General features: G+C 36.9%; 1 pseudogene; it reads right to left on the reverse strand.

Moving 5' to 3' along the window:
• The window catches only part of LOC149226714 (LRR receptor-like serine/threonine-protein kinase FEI 1), a 132,758-nt pseudogene extending 119,055 nt beyond the window's left edge, over window positions 1–13,703 (reverse strand).
• Window positions 13,704–22,461: the final 8,758 nt, after the last annotated feature.

A 22,461-nucleotide genomic window follows, 5' to 3' on the forward strand; every position in this document is an offset into this window, starting at 1 on the left:
TTTCCAACCACCAAGCTCCCATGAAGGTAACCTACAGTGCTTTGTCGATGGTTGTGTATCATTGGAACGGTTCGAACCATGGTTAACCCCGCCAATGTTTTAGCACTGGACCCAGAAGTAGAAGACATCCTCTCCATGTGGGGGAAGGATATAACTGCGCAGAACGTGGAACATTACTTTGGGTCTTTCGAATTGCCAAGTCTGGAGACTGTGCCACAGGTGGAAACTCTTCAGTTCTTATCTCATGGAAAGGATTCGGGCAGTGTGGTTCACAATGCTGGTTCATCGGGCGACCACAACCAAATAGCGAAAGAAACTGCGTCGGGCGAGGTGAATGTGGAAGGTTTGACTACAGATCCAAAGGGTAAATCTCAGATAACCCGGTTTTCAGCATCCAAGGGTTTAGAAGACATTAATCTTTTAGGGCTCTCTGCTGGTTTCGAACAACCTAGGGTTCCAGGATTTTTTCCCTCGTTTACGAGGGTTACTCTCCCAAGAGAACCCCAATTCCAAATAGGTGGTGCAGCAAGCGATCCCGGAGTTTTTTCAGCGGGGGAACAGGCAGGTACTGATGGTCTGGAGTCGGGTTTCGATCCCTCTGGGAAGGACGCCTCGGGTCCTTTGGATAAACACCCATCACAGTTGGAGACAGATCCTCTTTTGGGCACAGCACAGTTAACATCTGAAAGGAATGATGGTCGAGAAGGAATAAGACGGTCGGAGGAAGAATCAAGATATAAAGGAGCGAAAAGAAAACCTCAAAGACCCATTGGATCTCAGGCGATAGCGGGCAATCTGGTCCTGGGGATGGAGGTGTCTATGGTAGAAGCCCTAGCTGTGGCGGATTGTACTTTGGTCGACAGAGCTAGAGGTAAGAAATTTACCTCTGATTTTCTTCAATACTGGGGTGAGAAATGCTTTGTAACAGATAGAACTTTACAGTTTGAAGCCCTAGTATTGGCAAAGGGATGGTTTAAGTTAAGATTTGAGGATAGAGAATCGGCAGAATGGGTTCTTCAACGAAACTGGCACATAGGGAACATTCCAGTTCTGATGAAGAAATGGACCCCTCTATTTGATGCAATCAAGGAGAGAACGGATGAATTTCCGGTCTGGGTGCGTGCTCCAGGCCTTCCATCCTTTCTGTGGACTGAGGAAGTCTTCAAATCAATTGGTAATAGGTTGGGGGTATTCATGGAAGAAGATATGACCTTCCTGACATTGAAAAACAGGGCAATAGCGCGCATACTAGTCTTGCTCAGTCCGAGCGGAGGATTGGCACAAAAAATTAACCTACAATTCAATGATTATGTATATGAACAGATATTGGACTACGAATACTTGCCATTTAGATGCCATAGGTGCCACGAGTATGGGCACTTGGCAAAAGATTGCCCTCAGATGCGAAGAAGGAGACATTTCCGAAGGACTACAGCTCACAGGGGAAATGTACAAGCAGATGTTCAGATGTCGACGGATCTCGGTTTGCCGGAGACGCAAGATCCAAAAAATATGGAGACAGAGGAGGTTGTGCAGGGTACAGAGGCCGAAGGTGAACATCTTCAGGAGGAAGCTGAGGCAGAGGTCATGCACCCGGTGGTGGTTGTGGAGGACAGAGCTAAAGGAGCGGAAGCTGTGGAAGGGGTCGCTGAGAAAGACAAGGCAAATCAAACCATACTCGACGATACGGCAAAGGGTATGTGCTCAGGGTCCCATATCTCCTCTCTTTTTTCTCCTGAGCAAAATTCTGAAAAAATAAATAATGCATCCTCATCATTCCAAGAGCAAGAAAATAATAATGTTGATAATAGGGAATTTCCAATGTCTTGCCCGAATGTGGAAACTATAGTTGTAGCCTTACCGTCTCTGGATTTAAATTGTGAAGATAATTGGCCTCCTCTTTCAATCCCTGTAACGCGGCCTTCTTGCCCTTATAACCTGAGATCCCTGGGAGGGAATCATGAGGATCAAAGGTCTGTAGGTGGATTGGGACCGTCCCTTTCACTGATCTGTTCCAAAAACAAACGAGGACGAAAATCTGATATATCCAAGGCAAAGCTAAAAGCAAAATTGGATGTTGCAGACGGTAAACAATATTCTATTCCTGGGGTTCTTAGAGCAGCTCAACCCCATGAGGGTTTTATCAAATGATCCTGACATCTTGGAATTGCAGAGGTTTGGCCAGCAAACCTAAAAAAATGGCCTTGAAAGATTGGATATCTAATTCCAATTTAGATGTTATATTTTTGCAAGAAACCCTGGGGAAGGCCTCTGAGATTGAATCTATGCTTAAATCCCTTCTGCCTGGGTGGGTTTTCATTGCATTGGATGCCTCTGGTCATTCGGGGGGCATTGCAATTGGTTACAAAGAAGGGCAGGTAAAAGTCAACAACCATTGGGGGATGAAAAATGTGATGGGCATGGAGATGACATCTCCAGATTTCGCTTTTCCCATCACCTTAGTAAATATCTACGGGCCTTGTCAGGGCAGGGAGTCTTTCTGGGAAGATTTGATGTCTAAATCTATTATGAAATCACCTTTGATGATTATCGGAGGTGATCTAAATTTTTCAATGGGCAGAGCTGAAGCTTGGGGTCCATCTGCGAGAGAAGACCCCCTTACTGACTTTTTCTATAACCTCATCTCGGAGTATGATTTAATTGATCCCTCCCCGCTCAAGATTAAGCCGACTTGGAGGAATCAAAGGATAGGAGAAGACCGAATTGCAAAAAGAATAGACCGTTTTCTGTTAACGGAGTCTTTATCTGCAAAAGCTCCTTTGATCAGACAGTGGGTTGAGGAAATTGGGAACTCGGATCATTTCCCGATCTTCTTAGACATATCTTCTCCTCCTCACAAACCTCCTGCCCCTTTTAAGTTCAATCCCGCATGGCTCCAAGATTCCTCCTTCTGCAAGTTGTTTATAGATACTTGGATACACCCTGTTCACAATGCAGGTGAGGATAAAAGTTTTTTGTTCATGGAGAATTTAAAAAGACTGAAGAAAGCCACAATTTCATGGGCAAAGGACAGAAAATTGAAACAAAATGCGGAGATAATCAGTATAAGGGAGGAATTGAAGCAGATGGAGAGTATGGAGTTAGATGGATACTCCACCCAAGCTTCAAAGGACAGAATCCTTCATTTGGAGAAGCAGCAAAATAAAATACTATTGGAAAGGGAAGAAGAGTGGAGGATGAAGAGTAGGGCAACTTGGCTAAAATCTAGGGATGAGAACACTAGATTTTTTCACAATTATGCAAAAGGAAGGAAATCCTTAAACACTATTTGGCGTCTTAAAGATGAAGAAGGAAGAGAAGTCAGCTCCTTTCCCGAGCTTTCAGGCTTGGGAAAAAGACATTTTCAAAACATTTTTGCAGACCAGGAAGAGGAAACTATTGCAGAAGTCTTTAGTACTGTGCAAAGCTTTCCTAGATTCATAGAGGAAGATGAAGCAGAAGACCTTACAAATCCGGTTACCAAGGAGGAGATCGAAACAGCTATGAAGCTAATGGGAAAAGATAAAAGCCCAGGCCTTGATGGCTGGACAATAGAACTGTTTCTACACTTTTTTGAACAAATTGGAGCTGAGTTATCTGAAGTGGTAGATGAATCTAGGCTGAAAGGGTTTGTCTATAGACCTTTTAATTCAACTTTTATTGCTCTTATTCCTAAGAAGGCTGAGCCGGAAAGTTTTGAAGACTTTAGACCAATTTCTCTATGTAACTGCATTTACAAGATTATTTCAAAGGTTATTACTCTCAGAATTGCACCAATCCTCTCAAGAAATATATCTATGGAACAGTTTGGGTTTCTGGATGGTAGACAGATCCACGAAGCTATAGGAGTAGCCCAGGAGTTTATTCACAGTGTACAAACGAAGAAAAAGAAGGGAGCGGTTCTCAAAATCGACCTATCCAAAGCATATGACAGGATTAGCTGGCTTTATCTAAGGATGCTGCTAACACATGTGGGCTTTAGCTACCCCTTTGTCAGTTGGATCATGGGGTGCATCACAAATGTCAGCTTTGTTGTTCTGGTTAATGGTGCAGCCTCCTCTTTCTTTAACAGCCAGAGAGGCCTCAGACAAGGCTGTCCATTATCTCCTCTCTTGTTCCTCCTTGTGGCAGAAGGGCTCAGCAGACTGATTCACAAAGCCAGGAGGGAGGAAAAGGTAAAAGGTATCGAGGTAGCAATCAATCTCTTTATCACTCACCTTCTTTTCGTTGATGATATCTTAATTTTCACCAATGGTAATAGCTGTGAACTAAAGGAGTTAAAATGCATCTTTGATATGTTTCTAAAAGCAACTGGAATGCAGATTAATTCTGGGAAGTCACAAGCTTGTATGGCAGATTTTGATAGAAGGGAAAGAAATCAAATGGCTGATCTCTTTCCTTTCCCCAGTCAATCTCTGGAAGTTCCCTTCAAATATCTGGGTTTTTGGTTAAAGCCTGTTGCATATAAAAAAGAAGATTGGAATTGGCTCATTGCAAAGATAGAATCCAGAATATCACATTGGAGTTTTAGATGGCTGTCCAGAGCTGGTAGGTTGACTCTTATTAAATCAGTCTTATTAGCCATCCCAGTGTATTGGGCCGCCCTTACCTGGATACCAAAGGGAGTCATGGAAAAAAACAGAAGAGTATGCTGCAGATTTCTATGGGCGGGAACAAAGGATACTGCGGGATTACCATGGGTGGCATGGGATAAAGTGGCAAAACCAAAAGAATGGGGAGGGTGGGGGATAAAAAGACTCCCCGAGTTCAGCAATTCTTTAGCAGCAAAATCTGGATGGAGACTAATAACCATGGAAAACCTGTGGACAAGAGTAGTGAAAAGGAAGTATATTGACCCAATGCCGTTGGAAGAATGGATCCGGAGTCAAAATAAGAAGGTTAAAAATTCTTCAGCTATATGGAAGGCCACGATGGACGCATTCTTCGTGATCGAGCAAGGATTAGCCTGGAAGGTGGGAGATGGTAGACAGATCCGGATTGGTAGAGATCCTTGGGTTGGATGCAATGAAGCTTTTGCTTTATCCCCAGGCTTTCTTCGACATCTTGACTCTAAAGGTATTATATCTTTAAATCAGGTGGAAAGAGTAGGACAGTCTACTATCTGGGGGCAAGCTTGGAAGGATGATGAAGAATTAGGGCTAAATGTAAGATGGAAGCGTGAATGGGAGGGTTTCATCAAAGAACTACAACGATCCAATGTCAGGATCAAAGAGGAACCTGATTGCCTGATGTGGGCTCAAAGCAAATCTGGGGTATATACTCCAAAAGAGGGCTATTCTTTTCTAATGGGTAAGAAAGGCTGGGGAGATCCGGAATGGTGGGCCAAAGATATATGGAAACTTAAATGCCCTGCCAAGTCCAGACTATTTCTCTGGTGCATTTTAAAAAGGAAGGTTCCAACTTGGGATACCTTGCAGAAAAGGTTTTTAGCGGGACCAGGTCGATGCCCTTTGTGTAAATCAGACGAGGAAACCATCAATCATCTTTTTATCAATTGTGTTTTCACAAGGAAGATCTGGGAGGAGGTCACTGGCTTTCTCAAGTTTAAAGCTCAGTGGGGGCAAGATCATATGGAGAATGCTTGGAGGAAATGGTGGCAGACCTATCCGGAAGGGAATCTGAGGAACTTACCCCTTATTTTCTGTTGGGGTGTATGGCTTGCTAGAAACAAAAGCTTATTCCAAGATAAGGATACACCCTCTTCTGTAATTGCTACTAATATCACTGCTATATATTCTGCCTTGCCACCACCTGAAGAAAAAAAAACCAATAAAAAACAAAGACATATCACCATACAGGAGGGCATTCCCTGTGGCTTTTTTGATGGGGCATCCCAAAACAACAGGGCTGGTGCAGGCTTGTGCATACACATAAATCCGGAACATTCTTTAAAAGCTTCTGTTGGGTTGGGTTATGGAACAAACAACTATGCTGAACTATCGGCCTTACGATACCTTTTATGTTGGCTTCATCACCGAAATATCAACTCTATACAGATTTTTGGGGATTCACTCAACGTCATAAACTGGGTCAATGAAACTGCTTCTTGTCAAAATCAGACTTTGAAGACAATTCTTGAAGAAATTTATTATTTGAAGTCACTTTTTAACAGGTTTACTATATGTCATATCTACAGGGACAGGAATGAAGAAGCAGATCAGCTATCTAAGGCTGGTCTACAACAGGATCCGGGCAGCTGGGCGATAGAAGAGACCAGAGAGGGGCAGTCTTACAGATCAGATCAGCCTCCATATGCTCAGCATTTTTGACCACAGCAGTTCTTCTCCGGTTTTGAAAGCTTTTTATTCAGAGATTTTTCTACAGTTTTGGGTTTTTGTATATATTTTTCTTTCTAGTCTTAATATCCGGCTCTAGAATACAGTTTACAGACTCTGTTTATTTTTTGTTATATATACTATCGGTTACAGACATACTTTCTGGTTTGGTTGGGGTCGGTTATCCTTCGTCGAAGGAGGCCCCAGGTATCTTCATGTAATTTTTTGAACTTACGTCTTTACATCCTCCCGTGAGGAAGACTTTAACTGGTTTCTTAACAGCAGTACAGCTCCCTGAGGGTTGAGCAGTTAGTGTACGTTTGAGCTGACAGCTTGGCTCTTGAACATTTTGTACAAAACTTTTTATGGTTTCTTAATAAAAAGTTAAGCTTTTTTCCTCGGAAAAAAAACTAGTTTAACACTTAAGTTGCACCTCACTACTAGACCTCCTACTAGTTCCTCCAACTGTTGGAACTATTTTAACTCACATTAACTCAGTTTAACTGAATTAAATTATTACAACTCAAATGAAACTCAACCTAGGCTCTTAAAATTTAGGAACCACTCTACATAACTCAATTTAGGCCCTCAACTTGAACTGAATGAGACAACTAAGTGAAACTAACTTATTTAACTCATTCTTGTTGTCTTATTATATGGAGTTACAATTTTCTCCTAATTTGTTTCAAGGGAAAATTAAATCAGAATTTTCTTGTTGCCATTTCAACAATATTACATTAAATATTTTTCCTTCTTGTTAAATGGGCCCTCCAAAGGCTAGTACATCATGATATTGACTCTTGACTTGGCAATAAGACCCCTAGAGCACACAATGGGTTATTTTACCTAGGACCACAACATACTAGGCAAGAAACCCATTTCAATAAAATATTTTTTTTTACAAATAAATTTTCATTTATTTTCTTTCAAAAAGTACATAAATAATTACATCAATTCGTGACTCAAGAAAACTTATGAATACCGACTTTAGTTACATTTCAACACTCCCTCTTAACTATGGAGGTATTCATAATTGACTACAAGTACAAGGAAAATACATCCATTGAATTATTCTCATAAGAAGATTCATATAGGTAATCCATCTTAAGAATCAACATTATTATCAATATACAACTAGCATTGTCAACATAGCAAGGCATTGAATAACATGCTCTATCTCTCAATAGATCACATAAGAATGTTGGGAAGTTTTACATGGGACACCACACTACCTCTCAAGGAACATACCCCATTTGGATGTTCACGAGGTATGTCCCTATAGGACTAATAATGTCTTGGATTTACACATCCTCAATGAATTTCCTCTTTGACTACTCTTACCTATTGGATTCCCTACCCCATCCTCAAATAGTATCATTCACCTGACTATTCCCTATCTCTAATTCGGAATACTCAAGTATTATCTATCTTAGATGCTTACCCAACCCTTTGGATGCCATTATCTCCTCATGTCCTTCACTAAGACTTGTGGTTGTTAATCTTGGTCTAGTTCATGACACATGAAGCTAAGAACTATACCCTTCACTCTCTCTCAACCAGGGAGGAGCTCCCTCTCAACTAGGGAGAAGTGTCAATCATAAACTACTATGATCGCAGCTCTCAGGGCTCTATCGTTATCATCACATATGAAAAAATTTCTTTGAACCTCACAGGTTCCCCTGAATATAACATCATCATGTTATAAACTTCAACTTCATCATGGAGCCTGTATTTTTCATAACTCCTTTGTAAGGCATAGGCCATCTTCCACATCACTTCTCTTCAGCAAACCATAGTGTCGAACTAGCAGTTATGTCATCCTTTTTCTTTCTTAGAAATTGATAGTTTAGTCCACATATATCTATCCTTCATACAAATGCCTATTTCAATTCATGCTTCTTTCAGGATCTTCCATCCAATCACATGAGTACTATTTTTTAAGTGATATTCTACAACCCTCTTTTGGTAGCCTTGTTTCAACCCAAACATATGAGTTCAAAAATTAAAATGAACATCAAATTAAAGTTGCCTCTTTATGATGGCCCTTTTTCACAAACTAATCATCATTGAGCTCGAACATGTATCCCTCTTGAACATGATTATTAAATCATATGCAACCTAATATCATATATTTTCTTGTGGAGTATATAAGCTGCTCATACTAAGTACCAAAGAAACAACCCAACGGAGTCATCATATCCTTCTTAAATTGAATCTTCTTCATATAGCAAGAACATGTAGAACCTAAAAGTATATCATGTCTTCATCAACATCATGGTATTCCTTCAATATTCATCACAGTCTTTAGTGGAACATATCTTAGTCAATCATCTAGCCCTACTCATCGTTTCTAGGATGAGATCCATCATGTTGCAACTAAACCATCAAGCTTCTTAAAAGGCTTGCTCCAAAGATAGAGAGAGTAGAAAATAACAGTGATATAATCATGGTCATTCTTCCCAAGATGAAGAACTAATTTCATGACATCACGAAGGAGGATCCATAAATGATCCTTATGATCGGCTTGCAACAAATTTGTTAGCTGAATGCTATATCAGGTTCATGAATTCTTCCATATGTTGTTATTAACTCTTCCAAGCATCCATAGTTGCACAATTACATCATGAATCTATTAGAGTGCCCAAGGATCTAAGGGTCCTTACAGTTCCCTCCTTCCATCACACTTACCAAAATAGAGGCTCTACTCATCCTTATTTCTTTGCTTCATTTACCTACAACATTTATTGACAAGTACACCCAAAAAAAATATTCAATAATAAAATCATGATGTCAATATGTCAATCTAGGATTACCATGAGATGTAGAGGATGTATTCCTAGGCTTTTAAGGTGCCAACCGTAGACAAATTTGTCATGCTTAGTTATGAGTCCTACATTGCATACAAACCCTAAATACAAGGGTTAGGGTTTCTATGAGGGAATAAAGTTGGGGTTTCCAAATGACTATGGTTCTACCAATGTTAAAAAATTTAACGACAAATCCTAGATTAATATACTCAACCTACCCTACAATTTTTATGTTGGATCATTAATAACACATGTCATACATACCTTAATGTTACAAGCATTTGTTCTAGTGATTTGTTATTCTAGATGCCATGGTTGCTTCATCATTTTTCCTCAAGGTGTACATCAACTTAAGAGATTCTTTACTGCATTTATCTGCTTCCCTTTTCTTGGTTCAGGATCAGTATGCTACTACTCTTTATCAGTGATGCACAAATATAGAGAATTGTTTGCAATGGTATATCATTTACCGAAGAATGTCTAGAAGTTTCCAATATGTCGATAATGAATGTCAACAAAACTTATCTTGATGTCAACTACTAATGAAATGATAATCTTTTGATCATAACCCTTCTTCAGAGAGATCTAATGACCCTTCTCACTACCTCTTTACTATTATTCCTTCTAATAATACTGATGCTTTTTTGTTAGCAATTTTTTTATTGTACAAGTCACACAAAGCTGACTGCTACTATAAAGTCTTCCTCAAAAAAATGTCAAATTTGAATATTTCTTGTCATAACTTCACTAACTCCAAGGAGGAATCCTTGTTGTCAATATGGAACTACTTACATTATATAGCTTATATGTCTAGTCGATATGTGACTTTCTCACTTATGTCTATACAAACATTTTAATATAGGCCCATACTCAAAATTGATTCTCAAAATAATGCCATAGTATGATTTAATGATAAATGAATGCACCTTTTTGTTGTAGGTTGACTTACTAAACTTTTTTGACTTAGATTATATATCTATATATATATATATATATATATATATATATATATATATATATATATATATATATATATATATATATATATATATATATATATATATATATATAGATATAGATATATATTCTTGAAATAATGTCATCGTATGATTTAATGATAAATGAATGTACCTTTTTGTTGTAGGTCAACTTACTAAATTTTGTTGACTTAGATTATATGTGTGTGTGTGTGTGTGTGTGTGTGTGTGTGTGTGTGTGTGTGTGTGTGTGTGTGTGTGTGTGTGTGTGTGTGTGTGTGTGTGTGTGTGCATCCATAGTTCCTTCATACCTTAGAGGATCTCATACCACTTCACAATTTGGTTCATCTTATATGTATTCTCAGAAGCTTATCGTTTATGCACACATTTATCTTCTTTCAAATAGTGTTTTCGGCTCCTTTACAAACATGCTCACAATTTTGATTTATTTTAAATGATAGACTTGAGACTTTATAATTTGGCTTCTTCAATTCATATTTTACTTTGCAAACCGTGCTTAGAACTTTCTTTGAATGCATAGAAGAAGGGTATGAGAATTTGTTTCAAACCTTCTGACTAGAATCCTTAATTAATTTTGTCTCAGATCTCCTTATCCACACATGTAGAGTGAGAATTTTGATTCCTTTATTGACTATATTTTTAGGGATATTAATGAGACATTTATGCCTAAGACAATGCTCCAATTTTATTTTATTTTAGAAGTCTTGGTAACTTTCAAAACTGTAATGAATTTACAAACTGTAATATACATGCCAGAGATGAAAAAATGCTCATATTTTTTAGATCTTGTGATGCCACTTTTGAACTTTGCTCCTATACCAAAGAGTGTGACTTTCAGAGGGATGCTTGGTAAGGGTATCATCCTTCATAAATTACCTTCTTATGACCTCACTCGGTTGAAGTAGATATGTGGCCTTGTGATAAATATTAGGGCTAATAGGAAAGCCCAAAAAACTTTGATATTCTTATCATTGGCTTGTTAAGAGGTGAAAGTTTGAGAGGACTATTATATTAGCCTTTAGGTTCCTTATATCAGGGCTTATAAACCCTTCCAATAATGTTTCTCTTGCATTGAATACTGTGACATGATCTCTAAAATAGGTCTAGAAAATGTGCCCAGAAAAATGATCTTTTTCCTCTCACAAATTCAGTCTACAATATTTGATTTTCTTGTGAAGAGACTAAGCCAACCTAACCATCTTTCTGCCCTCTGATCAAATCCCTAGCTATGATAATATGTTGAAAAATCTAGGGAATAATAGTAAGGTTTATTTTAAATCTGATTTCTCTTTAATCCATGAAATTTTATTGTGACATTGTTATTATCATTTAGTTATGTTTTATCATAAAGACAAATGCCAATAAGAAGATTACAATACAAACACGAGAACACCATATGTAGACTGCTAGCCATGGCCAAAACCTCTCCTAGAGAGGAAAACCTGAAAAATTCTCTTCTTATAGAATTTCAATTAAGACTTCCAAAACCTTAACCTTGATCTTGAACAAACCCCGAGTGATGATCCAGCCAAACCCCAAAATAAATCTGTTTAAAAACTAGACTGAGGAAATCCTAGTTCTCCTTTCAAACTTACACATGTGAGCAACAAAGACATAACTTCGCTTCCTTCCATAAATTTGTTGGCTCCTAAGAATTTTCTCCTCTTCCCACACAATTTCACTAGATCAGACCTCTCTCTTCTTTGTAAGGATCAAGGATAACTTGTTGATTGATGTGTGTATCAAATTAGGTGAGTCTATTCTTTTTATATTCCTCCACGAGAGAAAATTAGGCCTCTCTAGGCCAACTTGAAGAGGTTTGGCCGACTCATCACTTGGAGGCTTCTAAACATGACATAATACATCATTTTTTTTCCTTCTTGCTACATGGTCCCTCCAAGGGCATCATGACCTTGATCCTTGACCTGACAACAAGACCATTAGAGCACACAATGGGTGCTTTGACCTACGACCTCATCATAATGGGAAAGAAACTCATTTCAATAAAATAATATTCCTTTTACAAATAAATTTTCTTTTCTTTTCTTTTGACAAATACATCAATAATTACATCAAGTCATGACTCAAGAAAAAATATGAAGATCAATACTAGTTACATTTCAACACAATCTTAAACTTATAAATTCAAGTGGAAATGGCCATCAGAAAACTGCATAACAGGTTGTACTCCACAGGTAGTTTGCAGACCAAGAAAATATCAAGTATCAAGGAAGATTTAAGATAAGGAACTACAATAGAGAATTATTGTGCATATATAATTAAATTCATGGGAAACATAACTTCACATTTCAAAATGAAAGGAAATATATGGATTTATACGCACCCATCGTACCAAATTCACTCCCTCATTCATAAAGGAAGGATCAATTGGTCTTATTCCACTAAGCAATTTTAGAAATACTACTCCAAAGTTGTACACATTTGATTTCAATGTTTCTCTATCACTTTTCAAGTACTCTATTTTGACATTAGATTATAAAAGTAAGTGTTCTAATGCACATAATAAATATTAATAAACTTAACCTCATGTGCAAAAGGAAGGCCATAATACCTAAAGCTAAGTATCCAAGTGTGCCTGCAACAATGGTGGTAACATGTGCTTTTCCATCTTCCAAGAGATTTGCAAGACCAAAGTCTGATACATGTGCCTCCAACCTTTCATCAATGAGTATATTGCTAGACATTATGTCATAGTGGAAAATTCTAGGGTCATAGTCATGTTGCAAGTAAGCCAAGCCTTTGCTTGCTTCAAGTGCTATATTTAATCAGGCCATCCAGTTTAAATGTGGAGTAGGTTGTTTGCAGTATGAATAAAATCAAAAACCTTATAAGCAGGCATACATCATGGTTGAAAACTACAACATCAATAAAAATATTTATCTAATTTTCAAAGTACTAACCATGGAGAAATTCATCTAAGCTCCCCATGAGAAAGAGAGCATAGATAAGACTTTTAGCTGATGGATATTTACAATAACCCTACAAATTAAAAATATTCTTGTGTTTAATGCTTCCTAAAATATCCATCTCCCTCTCAAATATCTGATTGGATGCTACATCACACTTATCAATTTTCTTCACTACAAATAAGATGTTATTGTCCGTCACGACCTTGCGCATAATTCCAAATCCCCTAGAACCAATGATGTCAATGCCATGAAGCATCTCTATCTTTTTTTTTATAATATCCTCAGATGTGTATGGAAAATCTCCATGGAATGTAACAAGTTGTGTTTTGAAAGAGGAATTTTCACCTATCACAATCTAGTGTTTGGAAGGTTTCCAAAGAAGTCATCGATTCCTAAAGATCACTCCTTAAATATTTCCTAGAACATAAAAAATGATCAAAGAGAACAATTTTGTTGATATATCTATAAATTTATATATCACTTTCAATTTGCAAGGTCTATACCTATTTGGTTCTTGGGTAGTTGCTCCATATTTATATATTCCTTTTCCTCTTTGACTCCTTTCTTACAAAAAAATCAAATCGATAAGAACACAAGGAGCACAAAAAGGGTCACTCCCATTGTAACCATTGCTCCAATAAGGAGTCCATTCAAGTAGTGTGCCAATGTCATGTTCTTCTGAAATCTAATGTGTTCTATATAATCAATATTAACTTTTATTCATAAATATATACCAAAACACTTAGAAAGTCACCACCAAACTCTATGACTCTCTTTCGTCTTATGGTCTTCAGAAGCTACTAGACACTATATTGGTATTTTTGTAATACAATAATAATACTTTAATGTTAAGCTCACAACATAGCTATACAAAAAATTGAAGTATGAGACACTTTTGTTTGTGGGACAATAATGTTAAGGTCATAGCCTATCCAGACACCAAATTGGTGTATGAGACACTTTTGTTTGTAGGACAAGGGACCCATCTATGCAACAAACATTTATTTGTTTTCTTTTCATATGTTGAGAATTGATCTACCCTCTTTGTAAAATTGGTCTAGTTTTTCCACAATCATGGTGTTATTTATTTTGGGGTGGTTTTAGTGATAACTAATCCAATTACACAAGTCATGTCTGATTAATGAAAAGGTCACCAAATAAACAAACGTAAAATGGTACTATAATTTTATTTTATTTTTCATTTTGTTTTTTGTTGGTTATTTTCTCTTTGTTGTACTTCAAACGTGATTTTCAAATATTTAGATTCTATTTGGGAAATCTCAGGGTGTCGAAATCCATACTTATTAGCTAGACACACAATAATTAAATTTGAATGCAAAAGAGAAAAAAACAAAGAATTATCATTGAAACCAAATATAACTCCATAAATGGATAATTGCTACATTAATATTAGGATTTTATCATTTTCTTTTTTTAAATCATATAGTATCACTTTATTTCTCTAATCATTTCCTATAATCATCCCATTTTTTCCAATGCACTTACAAAACGTTCGGAAATTATTCCCAAAAACATATGCAGTGATAAAGGAACTGCACTACGAATTGAAGTAGGCTAGTTGATAATCGAATTATAGCTATTTGTAGTGAACTACTAGTACCTTACCACAATACCATGACCCCAACCCACACACAACTTTTAATTAAACAATGGTAATACTCTCCAATGATTCATTTGTAGGGCGTAGAGTCTAAATACCAAATAGATTTATTACAAGAATGGTGCATGGAAGGTTTCAATAGATTTTATTTAGGATTTTCACCTCCCCACCTTGAGGCTTATGCTTACTATTGTGAAAATTTACTTCTAAATTCCCTACCATAGAAGACTATTTTTCTCTAAAACCCATTAGGATGGGAGGATGTCAAGATGATGTTGTCAACTTAGGTATTGGCATATTCTCTCTTGTGAGAAACATTTCCATGGCCTTGAAATAAGGATTAGAAGGATATTATCCCCTTCTTAGAAATCAAAGGACCACTTCCCTAGCAGTAAATTAAAAAGGAAAAACCTCTGAATCAAGACAAGACCTTTCAGTACTAAGCCTTTTCAAGAAGGTAAGCAAGGGATGTATGTATGAAGTAGACTCTCTTTGATTGCAGATGCAAAAAGAATAACACAAGCAATAAGAAATCAATAGAAAAATGATGCAAGATGCCAAAAAAGTAGACAATTAATTAAGAAGATACCATGCTACCCCACAAGTTCCTTCACTTCTAATACACATCTTATCTCTATTTCTAATTGAAAATTTGTGATATCATAGTCTTTCTATTCATAGGAATCAATTGTTTTCATAGAAGTTATTCATCTGCTTTGTTGACACAAGAACCCTTTCTTCATCTACCTCAATTGTTTTCCTTGATGCGATCTATGATTCCCATCTGAATAGACTCAACTTATCTATTGTTCTCTCCAAACCTCACTCCCAATCTATCCTGGAAAAAAAAACAAAATGGCGAAAGCAGAAGAAATTTGGGAAATTAGCTAGCCACACAATATGATGTCGATACCATAGAAAATGGTATGTGAAGAGGGACCTTATTTGTGTGTAATTTCTCAGCTCATAAAGTCCCCTAATAGACATACCTTCTGCTATGAAGGCTAGGACACTTAAGTTTTATAAGTATATTATTCCATAGCCCATTTGTCCCAACATCAACCCAAATGACACTGAAGAGACCCATTACAACCAAGCAAGTGGACTGGAGCTAAGAAAATGTACATATAAGCCAACATTATTACATGATTCACTACAACTAAGTAAATATTTCCATAAGTGGAGCACTCCATAACCAAATTGAAGTGGGATAATATATGGTTAATATTGCTCCACCTCCTAATCTTGTATTATCGACAGTTTTCCTTCCTCACAAATGGTAGTTGCCATAAATTCATTATAATTGACTAATTTTCTAATTTAAAGAAGCTTCCACTAATGACCTGTTAAATCAGATTATACAATATAATGTTTGTTCTAAAGATAAAACAATTACTCAAGCTACTCAAAAGCTATGGAGATTAAACACTACATTACTTTGAATCCTTGTAAATGCTATTAATTTTCAACTAAAAGTGTAAATATTCATAGTAATTATGATATATATAAATATATATAACACTTTCTCATTTAAATTTCCAATCAATAATTAAAGAATAGTCTAAATTTACAATGAAACCCTTCCAAAAGAAATACTCTAGAGATATTTGGTACTTTTCGTATAACCTCCTTACATATAGGGGATCTTCTAAAATAATTGTACTATCTAAAAACCTGTATTTCATAATATTATTCCAAAAATCATGGATGTCATGACAACCAAACAAACTTGGGATGTTACAAGATTATAACTTCTATAATAAATGAATACATAATGCAATTTTGGCTTTATCTTTGTGGAAATTCATTCAATTAATCACATATGGCATCCCTTAGCTCTCCATAGTAGACACTTCATAAATGCTTAAATTAAAAAACATTGTAGCCATGTTTAGATGAAATCCTTTTGGTTTGCTCAAAATTGTTCTTTTAAATGAGAACTCTGCCCTTGTTTTTGTTGGGTGTGGAGCCTGATTATCTTCTGTACTCAAAGGTATCACTACATTGGACCCCAGTTCGAAATGGGGCGGCAACGCTGGCCGTAAAATATTAGCTGTAGGGGGGGGTCCAGGGGAGGGTGGCTGCGACCATTCAGGAGCCCCCCCTGGTGGGTGGATCGGGGGCAGTGCCCCCGAAGCTAAGAATAGATGTAAAATTGCCTTGTAAAATGTTGTAATTTCATAGTCAATATGGGCCATTCATTAGGTGGAGATCTAACAGTAGAAGTTATGTTTAATTTAGGGTTTTTTGCCCTAGAAGACAACCCCTCACTATATATGAGGGAATTGTATTGGGTCTATGTAGATCTATATTCTATGTGAGGAAGAGAGAGGAGATTGAGAGTGAACAGGGAGTTACGGTGGATTTGTTATAGGTTGTATCTCTTCAATTTACAAGATAATATAAAAAGAAGGATTGGTTGTTTCTCCGTGGACGTAGCCCAAACTGGGTGAACCACGTATATTTGTGTCTCTCTTGTTTTACTTGTTTTCTATATTTATATTTCTGCAATATTTTATGTGTTCCATTGCTCTGTAATATATAATTTTCTAACAACTAGTATCAGACCCGAAGGTTTATTTGGCTAATAAACTCACAGGAGAGAAGGGTTCTTGGTTCAAGTGGGAGCAATGGCAGAAGATGGTAGGTTTAGGGTTGAAAAATTCAACGGCCAAAACTACCAGCTGCGGAAGATGCAGATGGAAGATTATCTGTATCAGAGAGATCTGTACCAACCATTCAGCAGAAAGACAAAGAAGTCGACAAGTATGACAGATACAGAATGGGATATTCTCGACAGAAAGGCACTAGGAACAATACGGCTATTCCTAGCGGCGTTGGTAGCATTTAATATTTCAAAGGAAATGACAACAGAGGGTTTAATGTCGACATTGGCCAAACTATATGAAAAACCCTCGGCCTCAAATAAGGTATTTCTTATGAAACGTTTATTTAATATGAAGATGTCAGAAGGTGGATATGTTTCTGATCATTTAAATGAATTTAATATAATTACCAGTCAGTTAAGTTCTGTAGGGGTAACTTTTGATGATGAAGTTAGGGATCTGTTATTTCTGTGCTCATTGCTAGAAAGTTGAATGGTTTAGTTATGGCCATTAGTAAGTCTGTCTCTGGATCTAGTACTTTAAATTTTGATGATGTTTTCGGTGCAATCCTTAACGAGGAAATGCAACGGAAAAGCTCCAGTGAGACATCAAGTAATGCTTTAACTGCGGAGACTAGGGGAAGAAAAATGGAAAGAGGAAAGAGGCCTGGATATCGAATTAAGTCAAGAAAAGGTAGATCCAAGTCTAGATTGGGGATAGTGTGCTAGAAACATAGGAAGAAAGGACACCTGAAGAAAGACTACAAGCCTCGAAAGGGAAAAGAAGGAGATGTGCAGCAAGAAACTAATCATGAAGCGAATGTAACAGGTGATGTGTTGCAAGATGCTTTGATTCTTTCATTAGAAAATATTATTGATGCCTGGGTGGTAGATTCAGGGGCCTCATTCCATGCCACACCTGATAGGAAACATTTTTATGATTATGTTCAAGGAGATTTTGGACAAGTTCGATTGGGTGATGATAAACCCTGTAAAATCATTGGAATGGGTACAGTTTTCATAAAACAGCAAAATGGAAATCAATGGCTATTGAAGGAGGTAAGGCATGTTCTAGATTTGAAGAAAAATTTGATTTCAACAGGGCAGTTGGGAGGTGAAGGTTATGTAACTACTTTCACAGATAAAACCTGGAAGGTCACTAAAGGATCCCTGGTAATAGCGAAAAGAGGAAAGATTGGTACATTGTATTTATGCAATGGTATTTCTAATTTTGTTAATGCTTTAACCTCTACGGGAGAAGATACAACATTGTGGCATCATAAGCTCGGGCACATGAGTGAGAAGGGGATGCAGATTTTTCACTCAAGAAATTTGTTGCCACGTTTGAAGCATGTTGATTTAAAATTCTGTGAGAATTATGTTTATGGAAAACAAAAGAGAGTCAGATTCCTTAGAGTTGGGAAAGAAAAGAAAAGTGAAAAATTAGAGCTTGTGCATACATATGTATGGCGACCTGCTCAGGGATCATCTCTTGGTGGCTCTTGTTATTATGTTACTTTTATTGATGATGCAACCAGAAAAAACTGGATTTATTTTATTCAAAATAAATCTGATGTATTTGATATTTTCAAGAAATGGAAAGCTTTGGTTGAAAATAAGACAAGAAAAAAGTTGAAGTGTCTCAGATCAGACAATAGGGGTGAATATTGCAGCAAAGAGTTTGATAGGTATTGTTTAGAGAATGGAATTCATAGAGAGAAGACAGTTCCAGGAACACCACAAGAAAATGGTGTGTCAGAAAGGATGAACAAGACAATCATGGAGCGTGCAAGGTACATGAGATTGCATGCAGGATTTCCTTTACAATTTTGGGCAGATGCTGTAGATACTGTTGTTTATCTAATAAATAGAGGGCCTTCAAGTTCCTTGGATGGTGGTATTCCATAGGAGGCATGGACATGTAAAAAGGTAAACTACTCTTTTTTAAAGACTTTTGGTTGTGAAGCCTTTGTCCACATTAATAAACAAAATAAAACGAAGCTTGAGGCAAAATCAAAGAAATGTACCTTTATTGGATATGGTGTTAATGATTTTGGTTATCACTTTTATGATTATGAAAAACACAAAATAATTAGGAGCAAAGATGTCATATTCAATGAAAATTTTTTGTATAAGGATCGGCTGTAGGAAAAGAAACAGGAAAAAGAAAATATAAAATACACAGTGCTTGACGAGATCACAGAAAAAGTGATGGTGCTTGAAAATCATAATGATCAACAACCAGAACAACAACCACAATAGCAAAAAGAACCTCAAAGACCTGAAAGTGGTGTTAGAAGATCTACCAGGATAAGTAGATCCCTTGAACGATACTCTCCTTCATTATATTATGTATTGTTGACTAATTCTGGTGAGCCAGAATGTTATGAATAAGCAGTACAGGTAGAAACCAGGAAGATGTGGGAGCAAGCCATGAAAGAAGAGATGGACTCCTTAGCACATAACCAGACTTGGGACTTAGTCAGGTTGCCTGTGGGTAAAACAGCATTGCAGAATAAATCGGTTTACAAGTTCAAGGAAGAAGATGGAGGTAGAAAAAGGTATAAAACTAGACTTGTGGTGAAAGGGTTTGCATAGAAAAGGGGTATAGACTTTGACGAAATATTTTCTCCTATTGTTAAAATGACTTCAATCAGAACTATTTTAAGTCTAGTAGCAGTTGAAGATTTGCATCATGAGAAGTTAGATGTAAAGACAACCTTTCTCCATGGGGATTTGGAGGAAGAGATATATATGTAGCAGCCACAAGGATATCATGTAAAAGGGAAGGAGAAACTAGTGTGCAGGTTGAAGAAGAGCTTGTATGGCTTAAAACAGGCTCCAAGGCAATGGTATCTAAAATTTGACAGGTTTATGTTTGAACAAGGTTATACTAGATGTCACTCTGATCATTGTGTTTATCTCAAAAGGCAAAATGATGGCAGCTTTATTATATTGTTATTGTAAGTAGATGACATGCTTGTTTCAGGTTCTAACATGCAAGAAATAAATGGGCTCAAAAGAAAATTGGCAAACTCATTTGCAATGAAGGAGTTAGGTGATGAAAAACAAATCCTTGGTATGAGAATAACTAGATATAGGAAGAATCGCAAATTAACATTGTCTCAAAGTGATTACATAGAAAAGGTGTTGAAAAGGTTTAATATGCAGAATGCAAAACCAGTTAATATACCTTTGGCTAGCCATTTCAAATTAAGTAAGGACGAGTGTCCCAAGACTCAGGAAGAAATGGCTCATATGTCTAAAGTTCCATATGCATCAGCAATTGGAAGCTTAATGTATGCAATGGTCTGCACAAGGCCTAATATTACACATGCAGTGGGAGTTGTAAGCAGGTACATGAACAATCTAGGAAAATAACATTGGATGGTGGTGAAGTGGATTCTCAGGTATTTGAGAGGTACCACAAATCAAGCAAACATTGCTCTACAGGGATATGATGATGCAGATATGGCGGGTGATAGAGATAACAGGAGGAGCACAACAAGGTATGTGTTTGCTATAGGTGGAACAACTGTCAGTTGGGTCTTAAAACTGCAAAGTGTTGTTGCACTCTCAACAACAGAAGCAGAGTATGTTGCTACTACAGAGGCTAGTAAAGAAATGATTTGGTTGAAAAGGTTTCTGTATGAATTGGGTAAGAAGCAGGAGTTGGGCAGGTTATACAGTGATAGCCAGAGTGCCATACATCTTGCAAAGAACTCTGCATTTCATTCCAAGACTAAGCATATACATCTCAAGTACCATTTCATATGGTTAGCATTGGATGATGGACAGTTGAAGCTAGAAAAGATACACACTAGCCAGAATCCTGCAAATATGTTAACAAAAGTTGTAACCAGGGAGGAACTAAGAATTTGCTCAGTTTCAATTGGTCTTCAAGTATGATGAAGAAGATGAGAAACACACAGGTCCAAAGTGGATTCATTGTCGAGCAAATGAAGCAGCAGTGGAGCTGCTATAATCAGTCTCCAAGTGGGAGATTGTTGGGTGTGGAGCCTGATTATCTTTTGTACTCAAAGGTATCGCTGCCTTGGACCCCAATTCGAAATGGGGCGGCAACACCGCCCATAAAATATTCACTGTAAGGGGGGTCCACGGAGGGTCCAGGGGGTCGCCCTCGAAGCTAAGAATATATGTAAAATTGCCTTGTAAAATGTTGTAATTTCGTAGTCAATCTGGGTCGTTCATTAGGCAGAGATCTGACGGTAGAAGTTATGTTTAATTTAGGATTTTTTTCCCTAGAAGGCAACCCCTCACTATATATGAGCAAATTGTATTGCATCTATGTAGATCTGTATTCTGAGTGAGGAAGAGAGAGGATATTGAGAGCGAAGAGGGAGTTACAGCAGATCTATTGTAGGTTGTATCTCTTCAGTTTACTGGATAATATAAAAAGAAGGACTGGTTGTTTCTCCGTGGACATAGCCCAAACTGGGTGAACCATGTATATTTGTGTCTCTCTTGTCTTATGCGTTTTCTGTGTTTATATTTATGCAATATTTTATGTGTTCCATTGCTCTGTAATATATAATTTTCTTACAATTTTATATTCAAATATTTCATGATAGATACTCCCAATGGAGAAACATAATTTTCCAGTTAATTAAGAGGTTGTACCTATAAATCGGTAGAGACAATACCATGACATAAATACTATATCATTTTTTTATCTTAGGACTCAAACATTGACTTGTGCTTATTAGATGCCAATATTTGGCTAATTAATTAATAATATATTTTTTGCCAATGAACTAAACATACACATTGACAACGATATTATTTTTAGTTTGGATAATTGATTAACAATATATATTTTGGCCAATTAAATAAAAATATACATTGAAAATTGTATTATTTTAGGTTGGTTTAAATCAAATGAATTTAATTTTTATTTTAATGTGTAAATAATTGCTCAAACTTCATCCATACTTATTAAGTACCCAATGCCCAATCACGCTTAAAAAATATACATGCAACATCAAATCATAAACATGAAAAATGCCAAAACCCTCATCAAATTCCACTACTAAAAAAAATGCTTCTTCACCAATGGGAAGGAAGACTTATAATGGATTGGATTAAGACCATTTTCCTTCATATTAAAGACTAGATCTCCTACTATGCAAGACTTTTCTTCTCTAAAATCTAATTTGGGTTAAGGGGACATAAACTTCATGTTG

The sequence above is a fragment of the Pinus tabuliformis genome, chromosome J, assembly GCF_031772625.1.
Source record: "Pinus tabuliformis cultivar Carrire ecotype Pingquan chromosome J, CPIR1, whole genome shotgun sequence".
In the NCBI taxonomy this organism is placed as follows: domain Eukaryota; kingdom Viridiplantae; phylum Streptophyta; class Pinopsida; order Pinales; family Pinaceae; genus Pinus; species Pinus tabuliformis.